The sequence below is a fragment of the Phascolarctos cinereus genome, unplaced genomic scaffold (genome assembly GCF_003287225.1).
Source record: "Phascolarctos cinereus isolate Bilbo 61053 unplaced genomic scaffold, phaCin_HiC Scaffold_4;HRSCAF=312, whole genome shotgun sequence".
In the NCBI taxonomy this organism is placed as follows: Eukaryota; Metazoa; Chordata; class Mammalia; order Diprotodontia; family Phascolarctidae; genus Phascolarctos; species Phascolarctos cinereus.
This window is the reverse complement of record NW_027555847.1, coordinates 470,952,380-470,968,843: the sequence shown is the minus strand read 5'-3', so window position 1 is coordinate 470,968,843 and position 16,464 is coordinate 470,952,380. Positions and strand designations below refer to the sequence as shown.

Genomic DNA, 16,464 nt, shown 5'->3' with positions numbered 1-16,464 from the left:
TTTGGTTTTTTGTCTAAAGTTGTACTCCACAGTTATCTAGACTGCTCATACAAACACACTTCTCCTGCTTGTAGGGCAGCTAGCTGGTGCAATGGATAGTGTTCTGGCCTGGAGTTAGGAAGATTCATCTTCCTGAATTCGAATCTGGCCTCACACACTAGCTGTATGATCCCAGGCAAGTCACTTAATGCTGTTTGCCTCAGTTTCCTCATCTGTAAAATGAACTGGAGAAGGAGATGGCAAGCCTCTGCAGTATCTTTGCCAAGAAAACTCCAAAAGGGGTCACAAAGAGCCAGACACAACTGAAAAATTGACTAAACAACAATCCTGCTTGTACTGAGAAGGAAATAAGAACTCAATCTCCTCTTAGATACATTTGGTTACACAGTAATGTGCTGATAAATGTTTAACAAGGAGCTCTTCAGGAGGGTAGGGGGTGAGAGAAATGTACACATGAGACACATTTAAGGGCAATTAACCTTTTCTCCATTATTTCTTAAGTCTACACAATGAACAAAATAGTAAATGGAGCTCTGATTTGCTGATTTCCAAGGTGTAAATGTTCACACTGGAAATTTAACAGTCAGTTCTCTGGAGCTAATTTGAACTGGCTTTCCAGTGTCTATTTGAATTGCCTCCAGCACATCACTGGTTGTTAGTTTTAGAGAGACTACATAGTAAAATATAAAGAGACCAGACTAGGAACCACATGACCTGATTCTACTTTGCTCTTCTATTAACATTGTGATTTTCTGCTGGACATTGCACCAGTTTCTAGGCTTCAGTTTCCTGACATTTAAAATGAGAGTCTTGTAATAAATCAGTGATTTTCAAACTTTTCTTTTGCTAATATTTTAGGTATCATTTTTTACCATGACACATCCCAGTACATCATGGAAGTTTGAGTCAAGAGACTTGCTCATGTGCCTATGATTGAAAACATAGGTTTTCTTTGATTCCCTACACACCAAGTAGGACTCACAGTACATTATCCTGACATACCCTTTGAGAACCACTAGGCTAGATAATTTTTAAAATGCCCTCTTGCTCTGAAATGCTATATTTCTGCCCAGGTTGCAAAGTCCATGGGTAGGAAGCATGATTATTTACTAAACAGTCCTCGGTAACTCTTTAATATCATGGAGAAGAGTGTCAGATTTTCATACTGCCTCTACCACAAACTGGTCACAAGGCTTTGGATAAATCAGTTCATCCAGGTCTCATTGTCCTCACAGTTGACGAGTAGGGGGTAACATTAGGGGGTAACATTCATGAAGGGCAATTAACAGGAAAAGATAATGAGCTCCAAGGTCTCTTGCAGCTCTAAAACATATCTTTTAATGATAAAAAAAAATAAAGTATTCATCCTTCTACATTGGTCCTAGTTTGTGTAAGGCAAGACTGAGGAAATTCTCCCAGCATATTGGTTAATTGGGACATTAGGATGAAAAAAAAAATACCCAGCCATCTATAGAGAGTAAGTACCAAAGCAAGAGGGCAAATCTGGCCCAGATTTTTCCAGATCCTGGGCCCATGCCTCTTTGTTAGAAATGACAGAAACTCTACTTATTTTAATTTAAAAATAATTTTAATTTACCTCCATCTCTTTCCCTAAATGTTCCCTTTCTTTGAGTTGTTTCCTCTAAGGGGAGGACAAAGACATTTCTCATTTTTATGAGATTATTCTTTCTGCCATTTACATCTTTCTACCAATGTTCCAAAATTGTCTAACTTTCCCATACAAACATGGATTTTACAAACCTGCTTCTTTATTTTTTTAATCCTAATCCTAGAAAGCTTCTCATCTCTTTGGAATGATGGTACAAGTGAATACAGTCACTAATACCAATCTTTTAGCAAATCTAAAGTTCTGAGACTGACCCAAGGAAAGGAGGAACAGGAAGGGGATTCTATATCTGACTTTCTTGCTCCCATATAAAATGAATTCTCTTTTGACACTTTAATACTTTGAGCATCTGTGATTTCATGGGAGTGATTACTCCCTGTGTGGCAGCTGATCACAATCCCTCTGTAACCTAGTAGATAATCTTTAAGAATGGCTGAGGCAGAAAGATTCATCACCCAGAAGCCCATGTGGTGATGAAATCTTGATGGGAAATCTTTTTGGGGAGAGATTCTGTTTTGTTGGACAGCATCTGGCACTTTATGGTCACATAGTGAGCAGTAATGCAGGGCTTAGTCAATGTTATATTATCCACCACACTGTTGGAACCCCAGTATGTTAAATAGCAGCAATAAATAATAACCATTGACTCTAATTGCTCAGAGAATTACCAGGTGATAATCTGTAATATAATTAAGTAGCTGAAACCAATGTTGCCTCTAAGCACCTCCATAAAACAGTCCTCCAGAGAGATATTATTGTCTCTGTGGAGGAAAGTTACATTGCAGGACAAAATTACATCTAGAAGCATCTGGAGAATCTTCACTAAAAAGAATACAACCAACTTCCTCTTTGTTAGAAATGAAATTATGTTCAGCTAAACATCTGTGTCCATTTCTTTTGTTTCTGATTTCTGCAGGTATCATGAACAAAGGTATCAAAGTGACATGTTGATTCTCTGGCATTTTGATCAGAAAGCAGATTTACATAGAAATCCAGGGAGGCAGGAGAAGGAAAGGTGGGAAGAATTGCTTTCTCCATCTCCACAAGATAACTTCTGAGCCAACTCAATTAAATTCAAGAAAGGTCATTAAGTTCCTATTAATATTGTTTTAAGAATGACTTTGAGTGGATAAGTTATTTTGTCTATTATAAATACCCAAATTAATATAAAAAGACATACAAGGACACATGAAGACACTATCTGCATCAAGAGAAAGAACTGATAAATAGAAGCATGTATAGAATAATTTTACATACATATATATGCATCTATTTATGTCTAATGGTAGCCATCTCTAGGGCAGCTGGGGGGCAAGAAAAAAAGAAATTTACATAATTTTGTTGTATATTTGAAAGGAATAGCAAAGTTGTACATAGTAAATTTGCAGTTTCATGTACAATCATCTTTTTTTTTATTGTACTATGTAATAGAAATGCTTGCTTTATTCCATAAATTATTTTTTAAGAGTTCCTATTAAGAAGGGTAGCCAGGTGGCACAGTGGATAGAACACTGGCCCTGAAGTCAGGAGGACCTGAGTTCAAATCCAGCCTCAGACCAAACACTTGACACTTACTAGCTGTGTGACCCTGGGCAAGTCACTTAACTCAAATTGCCTAAAAAGAAAAAAGAAAAAAAAAGATTTGGCCTGAATATACCTTGGGGCAGCTAGGTGGCGCAGTGGATAGAGCACTGGCCCTGAATTCAGGAGGACCTGAGTTCAAATTTGGCCTCAGACACATAACACTTACTAGCTGTGTGACCCTGAGCAAGTCATTTAACCCCACTGCCTAGCCAAAAAAAAAAAAAGGAATAAAAGAGTTCCTATTAAGAGCTAGACATTGTGCTGGGTGTTCAATGCTTCGAAGACACAGAAAAAAATAGTTCCTACCTATAAGTATGTTGCCTCCTTCTGGGGAAAATAATATATACTGCTGAGTCATTATGAAAAGTATATAAAGTCAGTTCAAAATAGTTTTAGTGGCAGATCACTAATAACTGATGAAATCAGGAAAGGAATAGGAAAAGATGACACCTGAAGTGAGTCTAGAAGGGCATCAGGAATTCCAGGTGGTAGAGGTGACAGAGGAGAGTATTTCAGATGGAGGGGATAACCCATGTAATGCCATGAAGTTAGGAGATGGAATGGTGCATGGTGGAAACATGAAGGAGGTCAGTGTGGCTGGAACTTAGAGTAAGTAGAGGGAGTGATGTGAAATCAGTCTGGGAAAAAAAAGTTGGAGCAAAGTTATAAAAGATATGAAATACCCCAAAAGAGGTGCTTGTATTATATTCTAGAAGCAATTAGAAAATGATGAAGCGTCTTAAGCAAAGAGATTGGCATGGCAAGGAATATTTGCTTTGCAGCTATGTGGAAAATGGATCAAAGAAAGGAGAGATTGGAAGACAAATCAGGAGACTATTGCAATATTCCAGGTAAGAGGTGATGAGCCCCTCAACTACAGTGGTGGTAGTGTGAGTAGAGAAAAGGGGGCAGACGTGAGAGGCAGGTGGGCAGAGATGTTGTAGAGGTAGAAATGATGAGAGTTGACAGCTATGGGGGTGAGGAAAAGTGGAGAACCAAGAATGACTCCAGGGTTGTGAACCTGGGCACCTGGGAGTTTGGTGGAGCTCTTAGGAACCCAAGAGAGTTTTTGAGAAAAGAAAATGAGTTCCCCTTTGGACCTGTTGAGTTTGGAATAGCTGTGAAATTTCCAGGTCATAGGTATGAACTGACATAGTGTTTGTGGTGGCAGGCAGGATCCAAGCTAAGGAGCAGGGTCAGTTGGTCATATTTTGGCATCGTAGGGCCAAAAGGCACAGCAATTGGGAGAGGAGAAGGGAAGCAATATTTGCATTACTCACCTTGAAATGCTCTGCTAAGGTGAGTTTATCACTGAGGTAAGCTCCTCTGGAAGCTCCAGCATTCTTGTAAAGGCTAGAAGAGTTCAATGCACTCCTGGAGTGAAGCCAAATATAGATGAGAGAAGGGATTCTCAACCTTCATTTATGTCAGGGACTCCCTTGGCAGTCTGAAGAAACCTATGGAGCTCTTTTCAGAGGAATGTTTTTAAATGAATAAAATAAAATATATACAATTACAAAGAAAACCAAAGATTACAGAACATAAAAATGTCATTTTTTTCTATCCAAGTTCATGGACCTCTTGAAACCTATATAGTCCATTGACCTCAGATTAAGAACCCTTGGTTCAGAGAAGATTTTACAACGTTTTGGACTTGACTCCTGTCTGAAGCATATCCCAGGAATGTGTGGTACCTTAGAAATAAAAGGAGGCTCAAGCTGATTGCCTTAACTAATTATGTGTTGGAACACTAGTTGTGTTCTCAGAATTGAGCAAGATTAAGAATCCACAGCGTTTGTCTGAAGTGCATATGTCAGCCCACAGATAGGGGTGTGAGGGTGAAGGGCAGAGAAGGTTCTCAGGGCTTGCCATTGTCAAACCAAAACTTGCAAATCCTTCTAGGCTGAGCAACCACATTCTCAGCAGGCTCCAAAGCCCCCACATGGTCAAAAAGAACCAGGAAGGGAAACTCTGAACATGCTCCGTGGAATTCTGTCCCCCACAATCACTCCCTCCCCACAGGCATCAACATTTAGGAGTACAAATGCTGTAGAGCAGGTGACAGGAAACTATCTTTTCTGAGATATTTCAGTGGCAGATCAACCCTGAGAGATTTTGAGGAAAACCCTGGTATTATGAGATTTAATATCCTGTTGAAATAATGCCCTCTCGGAAGTCTGGTCATCCAGTTATATTTAGGGCTGGCTCAAACATGAAGCTAGCCCAAGTACATAGTTTGCCAAATGTGACTTTCTACGGACTATAGAGTGATTCCAGGTGGCTTCTTCCTTCAAAACTTCCATTGGATCCCACTGCTTGATTTTCACACCCAGTGATTAAAGGGATTCAACTTCTTTAATAACAAAACCACAATTTATCAGCTCTATGGGATCTCAATCCACCAAGGAAGGGCTAGAAACCTTCGAACAAAGCTTCTGATGTGAATTGCATGCATTGTTCTAGCTTCAGGTGCCTGTTACCTAGTTACAGGGAAGCAATGGAGAATAAACAGAAAGTCTCCAGTCTTTACGTAGCACCAAGCCTGTTTGTTCCTGCTAGGGGCCATTTTAAAAAGGTTTTTTGTTTGTTTGTTTGTTTGTTTGTTTGTTGTTTTTGTTTGTTTGGAGGTAGAGGTTGGGGGTGAGGGAAGAATGAACACATTTTCTGACTTGATTATAATGATGTTATTTTCATTCTCAACCCAAAGATGTACAGACTACGGCACTGACTGTGCCGCCACACACACAACTTACGGAAGTTTGAAATTCTGAGACTGTTGCCCTTTGATTGGATGGTGATTGCAGCACAGCACTTAGGGAAAGGAGACCAAGAAGAGGGGAAGAGTTCATCTAAACCAGCAGTTCTCGAAGTAGGGGTCCCTAAGACCCTTTCAGGGAGCCTGAGAGAGCAAAACTAATTTCATAATAATTTTAACATGTTTTAATTTATAGTATGTAAATATCACTGTACAGCAACAGATACAAACAAAAGTTCTTTGAGATGGTCCTCCATACTTTTTTTTTTAAATTTTTCATTTGTTTGGTGAGGCAATTGGGGGTTAAGTGACTAACCCAGGGTCACACATCTATTAAGTGTCAAGTATTTGGTCTGAGACCATATTTGAACTCAGGTCCTCCTGACTCCAGGGCCAGTGTGTCCTCAATACTTTTTAAGAATTTGGGAGACCAGAGACTAAAAAGTTTAAGAACCTCTTATTATTTAAAGCAATGGGAAGCTATGGGGTACATCCTCTTCCAATTTATCTCCCTGTTTTACTGTCTATTGAGTCCCCTCTACAATTTCAGGATGAAAAAGAGACAGAAGACATAATTTCAAGAGTCAGAAAACTACAACCAGCAATCCTATTTCTGTTCAATAGCTATTAGTTTAATTCATCAGAATGAGAACAATATTAGGATACTCATTTAATCCTAAGTGAGGTGTAATTCACCCAACGTTTGAAATCAGAGCTCTATTTGGAGCTGTAGAACCGTTCTTATCTTGAGCGGCTAAGTGGTGAAATGAATAATGGATAGGCCCTGAGTCAGGAAGACCTAAGTCCAAATAGCCTCAGACAACTACTAGCAGTTTGACCCTGGGCAAGTCACTTAACCCTGTTTGCCTCAGTTTTCTCATCTGTAAAATGAGCTGGAGGAGGACATGGCAAACCACTCCTGTATCTCTGCCAAGAAAACCCCAAATGGCCTCACAAAGAGTCAGACACAACTGAATAACAGCAATAAAAACCATTCTAATTAACCCCGAAGTGTTCAATGGCTTTCTTAATGTAATAGCCCAATTCTCTATTTCTTTGCTTGTTTAGGAATAAGTCTATTCTTTGAAGTCCATTCTTTACTTTAGTGGTTATAAAATAATCCAGACAGTGAGCCCTGAGCCCCAAGCATTTTATCATATAATTAATTCTATTGTCTTTCATCAGACAAGAAGTTTGATTTTGTTGTTGTTGAGTTGTATCTGAATCTTCATGACTCTACTTGGGGTTTTCTTGGCAAAGATGCTGGAGTGGTTGGCCATGTCCTTCTCCAGCTCATTTTACAGATGAGGAACTGATGCAAAGAGGGTTAAGTGACTTGCCCAGGGTCACACAGCTAGTAAGTGTCTTATGCTAAATTTCAACTCAGAAAGATGAGTCTTACTGACTACAGGCCCAGCACTCTATCCACTACACCACCTAGCTGCCCCAAGTTTGATGCATGTATATAGCAAGTTTGTTTAGGTACTCTGCCACTCTTTTTTTTTTCATTTTTAGGTGCTTAGGCATGAATTAAATTATAGGTGAAATGACTGAAAAAATCCTTGTTTAGCTGTACCAATGCATATTAGCATTATTTCCATTGTAGTTTGTACCTTTCTATAACTGCTTGGTCAGGGGATTAACCAAAGTAGACAAGCATGAAATGAAATTTCCATAGTATTTTAATAATAGCTAGAAAGCTCACAGCTCACTCACATTGGGGGAGTTTTAGTATTCCTCTTCTATTGCTCCCATTAATTGCCACCTGGATTCCCAGCCCTGAAGGCAGATTAAATAAAATAATTTCCTAGTTGCAGGCTTCCAAACTATTTAGGTCATTCTTGTGAGCAGTACTCCAGTGTAGCAAGGGACCCAAAGGAACATGGTACTCCTTCCCCCTAAGATATCCTTTCAGCATCCTTTATAGCTTTTTCACAATTGGCTCTTTCCTTAACAGTTTATCTTTGCTTCTGTTCTAACCAGATTGGAATGTATACATGCCCTGCTTTCAAGATCATTGACCCCACCTAGATTTGGAGGTTGGAAAATTATGTTTTCTTAAGAAGTTTTAATGTTTTACAGGCAGCATTGCATAGTGTATTAAGTACTAGAGGTGGGTTGGAGTTCAAATTCTTCCTCCTAAACTTACTAGCTGTAGGAAAAAGGTCCAATCTCTTCACCTCTTTGGGCCTCAGTTTCCTAATTTGTGAAAATGGAGATAACAATATCTGCAACAGCTACCTCAAAGGCTTGTTCTGGGACTCTGGTAGGATCATGTACACAAAATGATTTGCTAATTGGTAGTATTACTATTATTGTTGTTATTTTCCATGACATGGCATAATTAATCCATAATGAAGATGGGAACTGGAAAAGAACACAAGAAAATGTATGCATGCCACTTGCTGTCATGGTTAATTAGACAAATTTGGCCCCAGACATTTAATAGTTACATGACACTGGGCAAGTCACATAACCTCTGTTTGCCTCAGTTTCCTCAATGGGGATGATAACACCTTAGAAATCACAGGGTAGTGAGATTCAAATTAGATAACTGTAAAGCACTCAGCACAGTGCCTGGAACATATTAGGTACTCTATAAATGCTTATTCCTTTTCCCTCTGGATTTTCAGGGCTAGCAAAAGATCCCTATGTGATCCAGCACCAGATCATTCAGAATTATCTGTGAATTCAAGTGAAAGAAAGACTAAAGGATGAAAGAACTCTAGATCTTCTAAAAGTTCTCCCATATTACAAAAGTAGGAAGGAGTCTATAATATTAGACACCCAAGGTAGCTCAGTGGTGCAATGAATAGAGTGCTAGCTCTGGAGTCAGGAAGAACTGAGTTTATATCCAGCCTCAGACACTGAATAGCAATATGACACTGGGAAAATAATTTAACCTCTGTTTGCCTCAGTTTCCTCATCTGTAAAATTAGGATAATAACCTCTGAAGGTTGTTGTAGGGATCAAATGAGATAATATTTGTGAAGTGTTTAGCACAGACATTACATAAATATTATTATAGTTATTATCATTTTACTATTTTGAAAGACCATAGATTTAGAACTTACAAGGACCTCAGAGAACATTGTGTCCAAACAACTCATTTTACAGATGAGAAAACTGAGGACCAGGATGATTATATGATTCACCCAAGATCATCAAGCTATAAGAAGTGGTAGGACTGGGATTTGAATCCTGATGTTCTGACTCCAAATCTGGAACTTCCCACTTCCCACGTTGCTTATTTTATATTTCTGCCAACCTTTCCCGAGTTGAATTGTAGAGCCTGGCTCAAAACTTTGATGTGTCTGAAGTCAGAAGTTGTTACAGTGTCATGGAGTTTTGAAAAGGACCTTAGAGATTATGTAGCCCAATCATGAAACAACTTACCCAAGATCACAAAGTGTTTTGTCAGCAGTTAGTACTATGTTAGGACCTCTGGACCATGTTTAAGAGGCTTTTGTGTGAGAGTCAGGGGGTATTTTTAGTCAAAAATTAAAATCAGTTTTTATCAGCAGCAAAAGCGAGCATGGAGTCAATCACTCAGTTAGACAGCAAACATCTATTAAGTGCTTAATGTGTACTAGGCATTGTGTTAAATGCTGGGGTTGTCAAGAAAGCTCAAAACATGGTCCCTGCCCTCAAGGGGTTCACATTCTAATGAGGAATACAAGATAAAATCACTATGTACACGATAGATAGATAGATAGATAGATAGATAGATAGACAGATAGATAGATAGATAGACAGATAGATAGATGGATAGATAGATGTGTACGTATGTTGTTCTGTCATTTTTTCAGTCACATCCTGCTCTTTGTGACCCCATTTGGGGTTTTCTTGACAAAGATACTGGAATGGGCTGCCATTTCTTTTTCCAGTTCATTTTGCAGATGAGGAAAATGAGGCAAACAGGGTGAAATGATTTGCCCAGGGTCACACAACTAATAAGCATCTGAAGCCACACACACACACACACACACACACACACACACACACACACACACACACACGAGAATTAATCTCAGAGAGAATGAAGGGGTTTTTGGGGAAGGACTGGGAAAGGTGTCCTGCTACAGATGGGATGGAAGCTGTCACGAAAAAATGCCAAGAAAACATAGAGGTAGAAGTAAGGAAGAGAAGCACTCTAGGCATGAGGAGAGCCTATGTTAGCACAAAGAAGGTCGATGGCATGGCATGGGTGAGGAACAGCAAGAAAACTAGTGTCACTGGTTTTAGAGTTCATGGAGGGGAATAAAGCAGGAGACTGAAAATGCAGGAAAGGTCCAGGTTGTAAACAGCTTGAAATGGCAAAGAGAAGAGTTTATATATTATCATAGAAGTGACACAGAGCCACTGAATGCGTTGAGTAGGAGGAGAGAAACATAGTCAGACCTATGCTTTAGGAAAATCATTAAGGAAACTGAGTGCAGGATGGATTGGAGAGAAGAGCACATATGCCTTTAAAATATTTATTTTATTTTTAATTTATGAAATAAAACAAACATTTCCATAGCGTAATATAATAAAACAAAAAAATTGTACATGAAACTGCAAATCTATTTTGTACAGCTAGCTATTCCTTTAAAATATACAATAAACTTATCACATAAATTTCTTTTTTTTAATTTTTTCTTCCCTCCCCCTCCCTAGAGATGTTTTATACACACACACACACACACACACACACACACACACACACACATATTTATGCACGTGCACATATATATGTAAAATTCTATACATACTTTTATTTATCAGTTCTTTCTCTGGATGCAGATAGTGTCTTCCTTCATATGTCCTTTGTTGTTAATTTGAGCATTTATAATAGACAAAATATTTTATTTGCTTTAAATTGTTTTTAAAACAATATTGCTGTTACTGTATACAACATGCTCTTGGTTCTCTTTATTTTGTTTTTCATTATTTCATGCAAATCCATCCATGCTTTTCTAAGATCATTGAGCTCATCAGTTCTTTAAAATATGTCAAATATGGAGAAAATAATAGAACTCAAAATAAAGACTCATTAGCTTGGGAAAAAAAGGAATTTGTGTTTCCATCAACCACAGATAATAGGAATGTGGTATAGCAACACTACAAGCTTAGGAATTTGAGAGTTTCAGATCCAAGTGTTGTTTTCAAAGGCCATGAATACATTACATTCTGGCTATCTGAATCCACAAGCAGACATGTTTATGAGGAAGCACAACAGCTAATCTGCATGCCTAAATTTTTCTAAATCTAGATTCCATTTTTATCACCATTTTCTCAATTCTTGCCCTGAGCTAAAAACATGAACTTTCTGTCTATTTTGTATGTTTTTCTTCCAAAGAAGTAGGTAGTAGAGTAACTGAGAATGATTGTCTTATATTTTGAGGTTTTCAAAATTTTAATTAAATTTTATTATTTTTTTTTGGAGACTTTCTATCTTACCCAATCTGGAAATACAGTACCAGCCACTTATGAACCTGATTCCCATGACAGATCTGCTCAAGAGCTTTGACTATTTCCAACCTGGGCCAATTTGCCCTGTTCAACAGCCTGGTTCCCCACCGCACCCAAGGAATTCATTATACGGGTAATAGACTTAGTGTGAATGGGCATTCATCTTAAGCCACTGCAGCTCAAAACTCCTGTGCTTCAGTGATCCACCAGTCTCAGTATTTCTAATTTTTATTTTTATTTTATTTTATTTTATCTTGGTTAGGCAATGGGGTTAAGTGACTTGCCCAGGGTCACGCAGCTAGTAAGTATTATGTGTCTGAGGCCTGATTCGAACTCAGGTCCTCCTGAATCCAGGGCTGGTGCTCTATCCACTGCGCAACCTAGCTGTCCCTGTCAGTATTTCTAGAAACCAGGATTCCAGGCATGCACCACCATACTCAGTTGTCCTATATTTCCTAAATCCATTGCCTTTTCTTAGCCTCCCTGCTAAGACAACCATAATGAAAGTTGATTTTACAACCTATGAAGCAATTGAATTGAAATCCATCATCTGATTTAAACTTCAAGGAACTGAAAACTAGGATTTTCTAGAACTGTCCTCTGGGAAATTTCACTATCAGGAACAATGTCAAATTCTGTGATTTCTGTTTTGCCTGGTGCATTGCTAGTGCTGAACATATTCTACCTTATTTTATTTGCTACTGAGGCTTTGAAAAATGAGGTCTTCTCACACTATAGGAAATTTGCGATTGAAAGAGGATTCAGGTATATCACTGATCACCCACAGATCCTCCACATGACTGTGGGACCCCTCACTACTTCCAAGGTTCATTATGCCATTTTGTAGCATCCCCTACTTAAAACCACAGCCCAAACCCGCACCAAAACATTTCTATGACAGACCGAACAAAAGGCCTATGAGTCTTCAAACAAACAACATTTAATTGAGGCAGAATAGGAAGATTCATAGCAAGGAAGAGTCCAGAACTAAACATTTCCCAAATGAATACCATCTCTTATGCCTTAAGCACGGGTTATACCCAAATTTACTTTTAATCTCTATGCCTTTTAGCCACAGTGGGGGAAAGATGTAGTCAGTTCAAACTCACAGCACTAGCAGAGAGATGTTTATGGTCTGAAATCATCCCTTTTTGAGTTTCTTTTCTTCCAGCCTCAGGTACCATATTTTATCACATTTTATGCCATTTTTTTTGTTTGTTTTGTTTTTTTGCAAAAAAGTAGGTTGTGACCATTATGTGAAGCTTTTTTTAAAAAAATTGTGCCAATATCATTTATTACTAAATTGTCTTTGATGCAAGACTAGGATACATGGAGTACTCATAAATATGTGTTAAAATTGGGAAGATGCAAGTCTTACTGTATCACGTGACTTACTTTTGACAGCTTTGCCTGCCCGCCTGCTCCCCCTGTGCCTACAGCTCTTCATTGGATTGAATGACAATACAGTTAGTACTGCAGTGCTCTAAACAAACAATGAAAGTCAGCTTTCAGAAATATACTGACAATGCATGCGTGCTGAGAATTCTAGGCTCATGGCTTGCAATGTGCAAGAGATAAATCTGGATCCATATGCCACTCGTGAATACATTGCTGCTTTGTTTACATTTTAAGCTGCATGATGAACAGAATTATACATGTGACTATTGTGTGATGAAAGGTTATAAACCAATTTTTGGACTAAAAAAAAAAAACAAGGTGTGATGAGTATGTGGTAAAATATGATAGGTATCCTGAAAAGCCTGAATTAAAACTTGAATTTCTGCCTATATCATATATATTTTATCATATTAAGAAATAAAAATCCTTTGACCCAACAGTACCACTTCTAGGGTTGTTTCCCAAAGAGATCATAAAAATGGGAAAAGGGCTTTGATGTACAAAAATTTTTGTAGCAGCTCTTTTGTAGTAGCAAAGAATTGGAAAATGAGGGGATGTCCATCAATTGGGGAGTGGCTGAATAAGTTGTAGTATATGAATGTAATGGAATACTTTTGTGCTGTAAGAAATGATGAGCAGGCAGACATCAGAAAAGCCTAGAAAGACTTATATGAATTGATGCTAAGTGAACCAAGAGTAGAACCAGAAGAATGTTGTACACAGTAACAGCCACACTGTATGATAACTAATTTTATAGACTTAGCTCTTCTCAGTGACAAAAGTATCTAAGACAACTCCAAAAGACTCATGATGGAAAATGCTGTCCACAACCAGAGAAAGAACTATGGAGTCTGAATGCAGATGGAAGCATGCTATTTGCTCTCTCTTTTTTGTTTTATTTTGTTTCTTCTTTCTCTTGGTTCCTCCCATTCATTCTAATTCTTCATTACAACATGAATAATATGAAAATATATTTAATAAGAATGTGTATGTAGAGCCTATATCAGATTGCATGCTGTCTTGGGGAGGGGGAAGGGAAGGAGGGAGGAGAAGAAAATCTAAAACTCAAAAGCTTATGGAAATGAATGTTGAAAACTAAAAACAAATTAATTTTTAAAAATAAATAAACATAATAAGCATCGCCTAGCATACTATATGTGTGCGTCTGTGTGTAATATCTCACCTTTCCCCTATCTTCCCTGTTCTTTACCACCTCTATGTGTTTGCTTATGCTCTTCTTTATGCTTAAAATATCATCCCCTTCCTGTTGAATTCCTATCCATCCTTTAAAACTCAACTTAAGTAACACCTCCTCCATGAAACATTTCATCTTCAATCTGATAATGAGTTGTCTCCCCTCAGACCTCACACAGTGTTTTGTAAACATCTCTGTAATAAACTTAGTATCTGGTATTACATTATCTAGATAGCTATATCAACTCCCAATCTCCACTAGACACAAAGTTCCATGAACATAGGGATCCTGTCTTATCTAAACTTTTTACCTTCCTTAGTGCCTAGCACAGTGTTGTGTACACATAAACATTGGCAGAATTGACCTGAATTCAAGGGTAAAAGATACTTGTATGTCTAGCTCTCCTGACAATACTGGGCTCATAAAATGACAGTGAAGCACATTTAAGCCTAGGTCTCCATTCTACAAGTGATCCTCATCACGGAAATAAGAGATTCTGTAATTTGACTTTCAAGCTAAGGTTTTGGGTAGCAGGCTCAGAAGGTGTTGTTGCTCGTTCCTACTGAGCCAAGTCAGGCAGGCCCAGAGCACCTTATGTTTTCAAGACCTTCTGTTCTCAATTTAGAGGCAGTTCCTCCCAACCATCCTACTTGCTAGCTGAGAATTCATTTTTCATAGGAGATTGACCTGAAGGCATAAATGAAATCGGTAGAAGAGATCAGAGAAGGACAGTAAAGCATCTCAATTTCCAGGCTTCCTACTCTCTAACCTGGGGATTATATTGCTTCCTACATTTAACACATTCTGATCTGTCTTGTAGTTATTTGTGTCAGGGCCTTAGCTTCTCTACTGGATTGTAAGTTCCTGGCTGGGTGAGACAAAGTCTTGCTCATAATTGCCTTATACGTCACCTAATGTAATTCACAGCAAATGGTGTGCTTTTTGAATTGAATCATGTGGGAGACTATACCTTGTAATTCTTGCAGCAAACTCTCTCAGATTTATAGTCACTGCCTCCTCAAAACGGGTGCCCCTTCATTTTGCCCTGCCCCTTTTCTAGATTCTTCTACTCCCTAACAATGCCTGGAGCCTTCCAAACTAGAAATGCCCAGCTTCCAAATAAATTGGTGCTTACTTGCCTATGACATCAGAGACAGAAAATCAATCAAATAAATGGGAGTGAGACCTCAGTCCCTCTTATAAAATGCCTTGTCCTTTTTCACATCATAAACCTATCCTCTTATGTGGAACTGAGCCAGGGTGACCCATAATGAACTGAGTAGGGATGATAAGAGCCTGGCATAACCTAGGTATCATCAGAGGGCATCTCTGGCATGATTGATGGTCCTCTCCTTTCCACCCCAAGCTGTGTCACCAAGTCCTGTTCTCCCAGAGTTGAGAAATGGTATAGGGAATATGGTGCTGGGCTTGGGATTAAGATCTGAGTTTGAATCTTGCCTCAGACACTTCTTAGCTGTGTGGCACAGAGTAAGTCACAACCTCTCTCAGACTCAACTTTCTCATCTGTAAAATCAGGATAATAAGAACACTTACCTTAAAAGATTGTTACAAGGATTGATGAGGCAATATATGTAAAGTGCTTTGTAACCTTAATGTACATTATAAATATTACTATTATTATCATTCCCAGTCAGACTGAAAATTCTTTGACAGCAGGGACCCCCAGGTCTTCTATTTCTTTGTGCCTCTTACAGCAATTAATACATAATGCTGACCACAGCTGCTGCTCAAATATTTGTGTGTTGATTGATCCTATTACAGATTTCATGATTTCTCATCCAAAATAGTTCACTCAATCTTTCGTTATTTAGCATTTTTTGTTCTTTCGGTTCTGAAAATTGTGAATTCTGATTCCCCCAAAATGGAATTCTTAGGGATCCAAGAACTGGCCCCTCCTATTCTAATGAGTAGGAACGGTTGCACCTATCTCTGCCTGGAGTGTGCATTTTTGAGCCCTCCAAACAAGAGCACAGAACTTGAGATCTTGTAAAATCCCCTGGATTTCTCCCAGAGGGAATTTTATATGTGAATATTTACCAGAGGGTGTCTAGCTCTCTGTTTATTCATATCTGAAAATGAATTAAAACAGAAGTAGACTGGTATATGGAAAGGAGTGATAGTACTTGAAATCTAGAAAGATGTGCAGCATTTCAACAGTGTTTGGTTACTTATGCAGGTTTGCTTGTTGCCATGGTTACTGATTCATTCGAAGTTGTTTCCTTACCTGAGACAGACACTGTGCCACTTCAGTAAAAATCAAGGGAGTGTTGTTACTCTGTGTTCTCCATCCATGAATAAAAGTTGCCAAAGAACATCTAGAGTTGGGATTTGATTCCAGATTCAGTGAAATCTTAAATATTCATCACAGAATAGCTAGAAATGGAGTGCTGTTGTGGTATGCCAAAAATACTTTAAACTGAGAGCCAGGAG

General features: G+C 38.5%; 1 protein-coding gene across 1 annotated transcript in view; it reads left to right on the top strand.

The window, feature by feature from the left end:
* Positions 1 to 16,464, top strand: part of CLVS1 (clavesin 1) — a 216,018-nt gene that overhangs the window by 77,542 nt on the left and 122,012 nt on the right.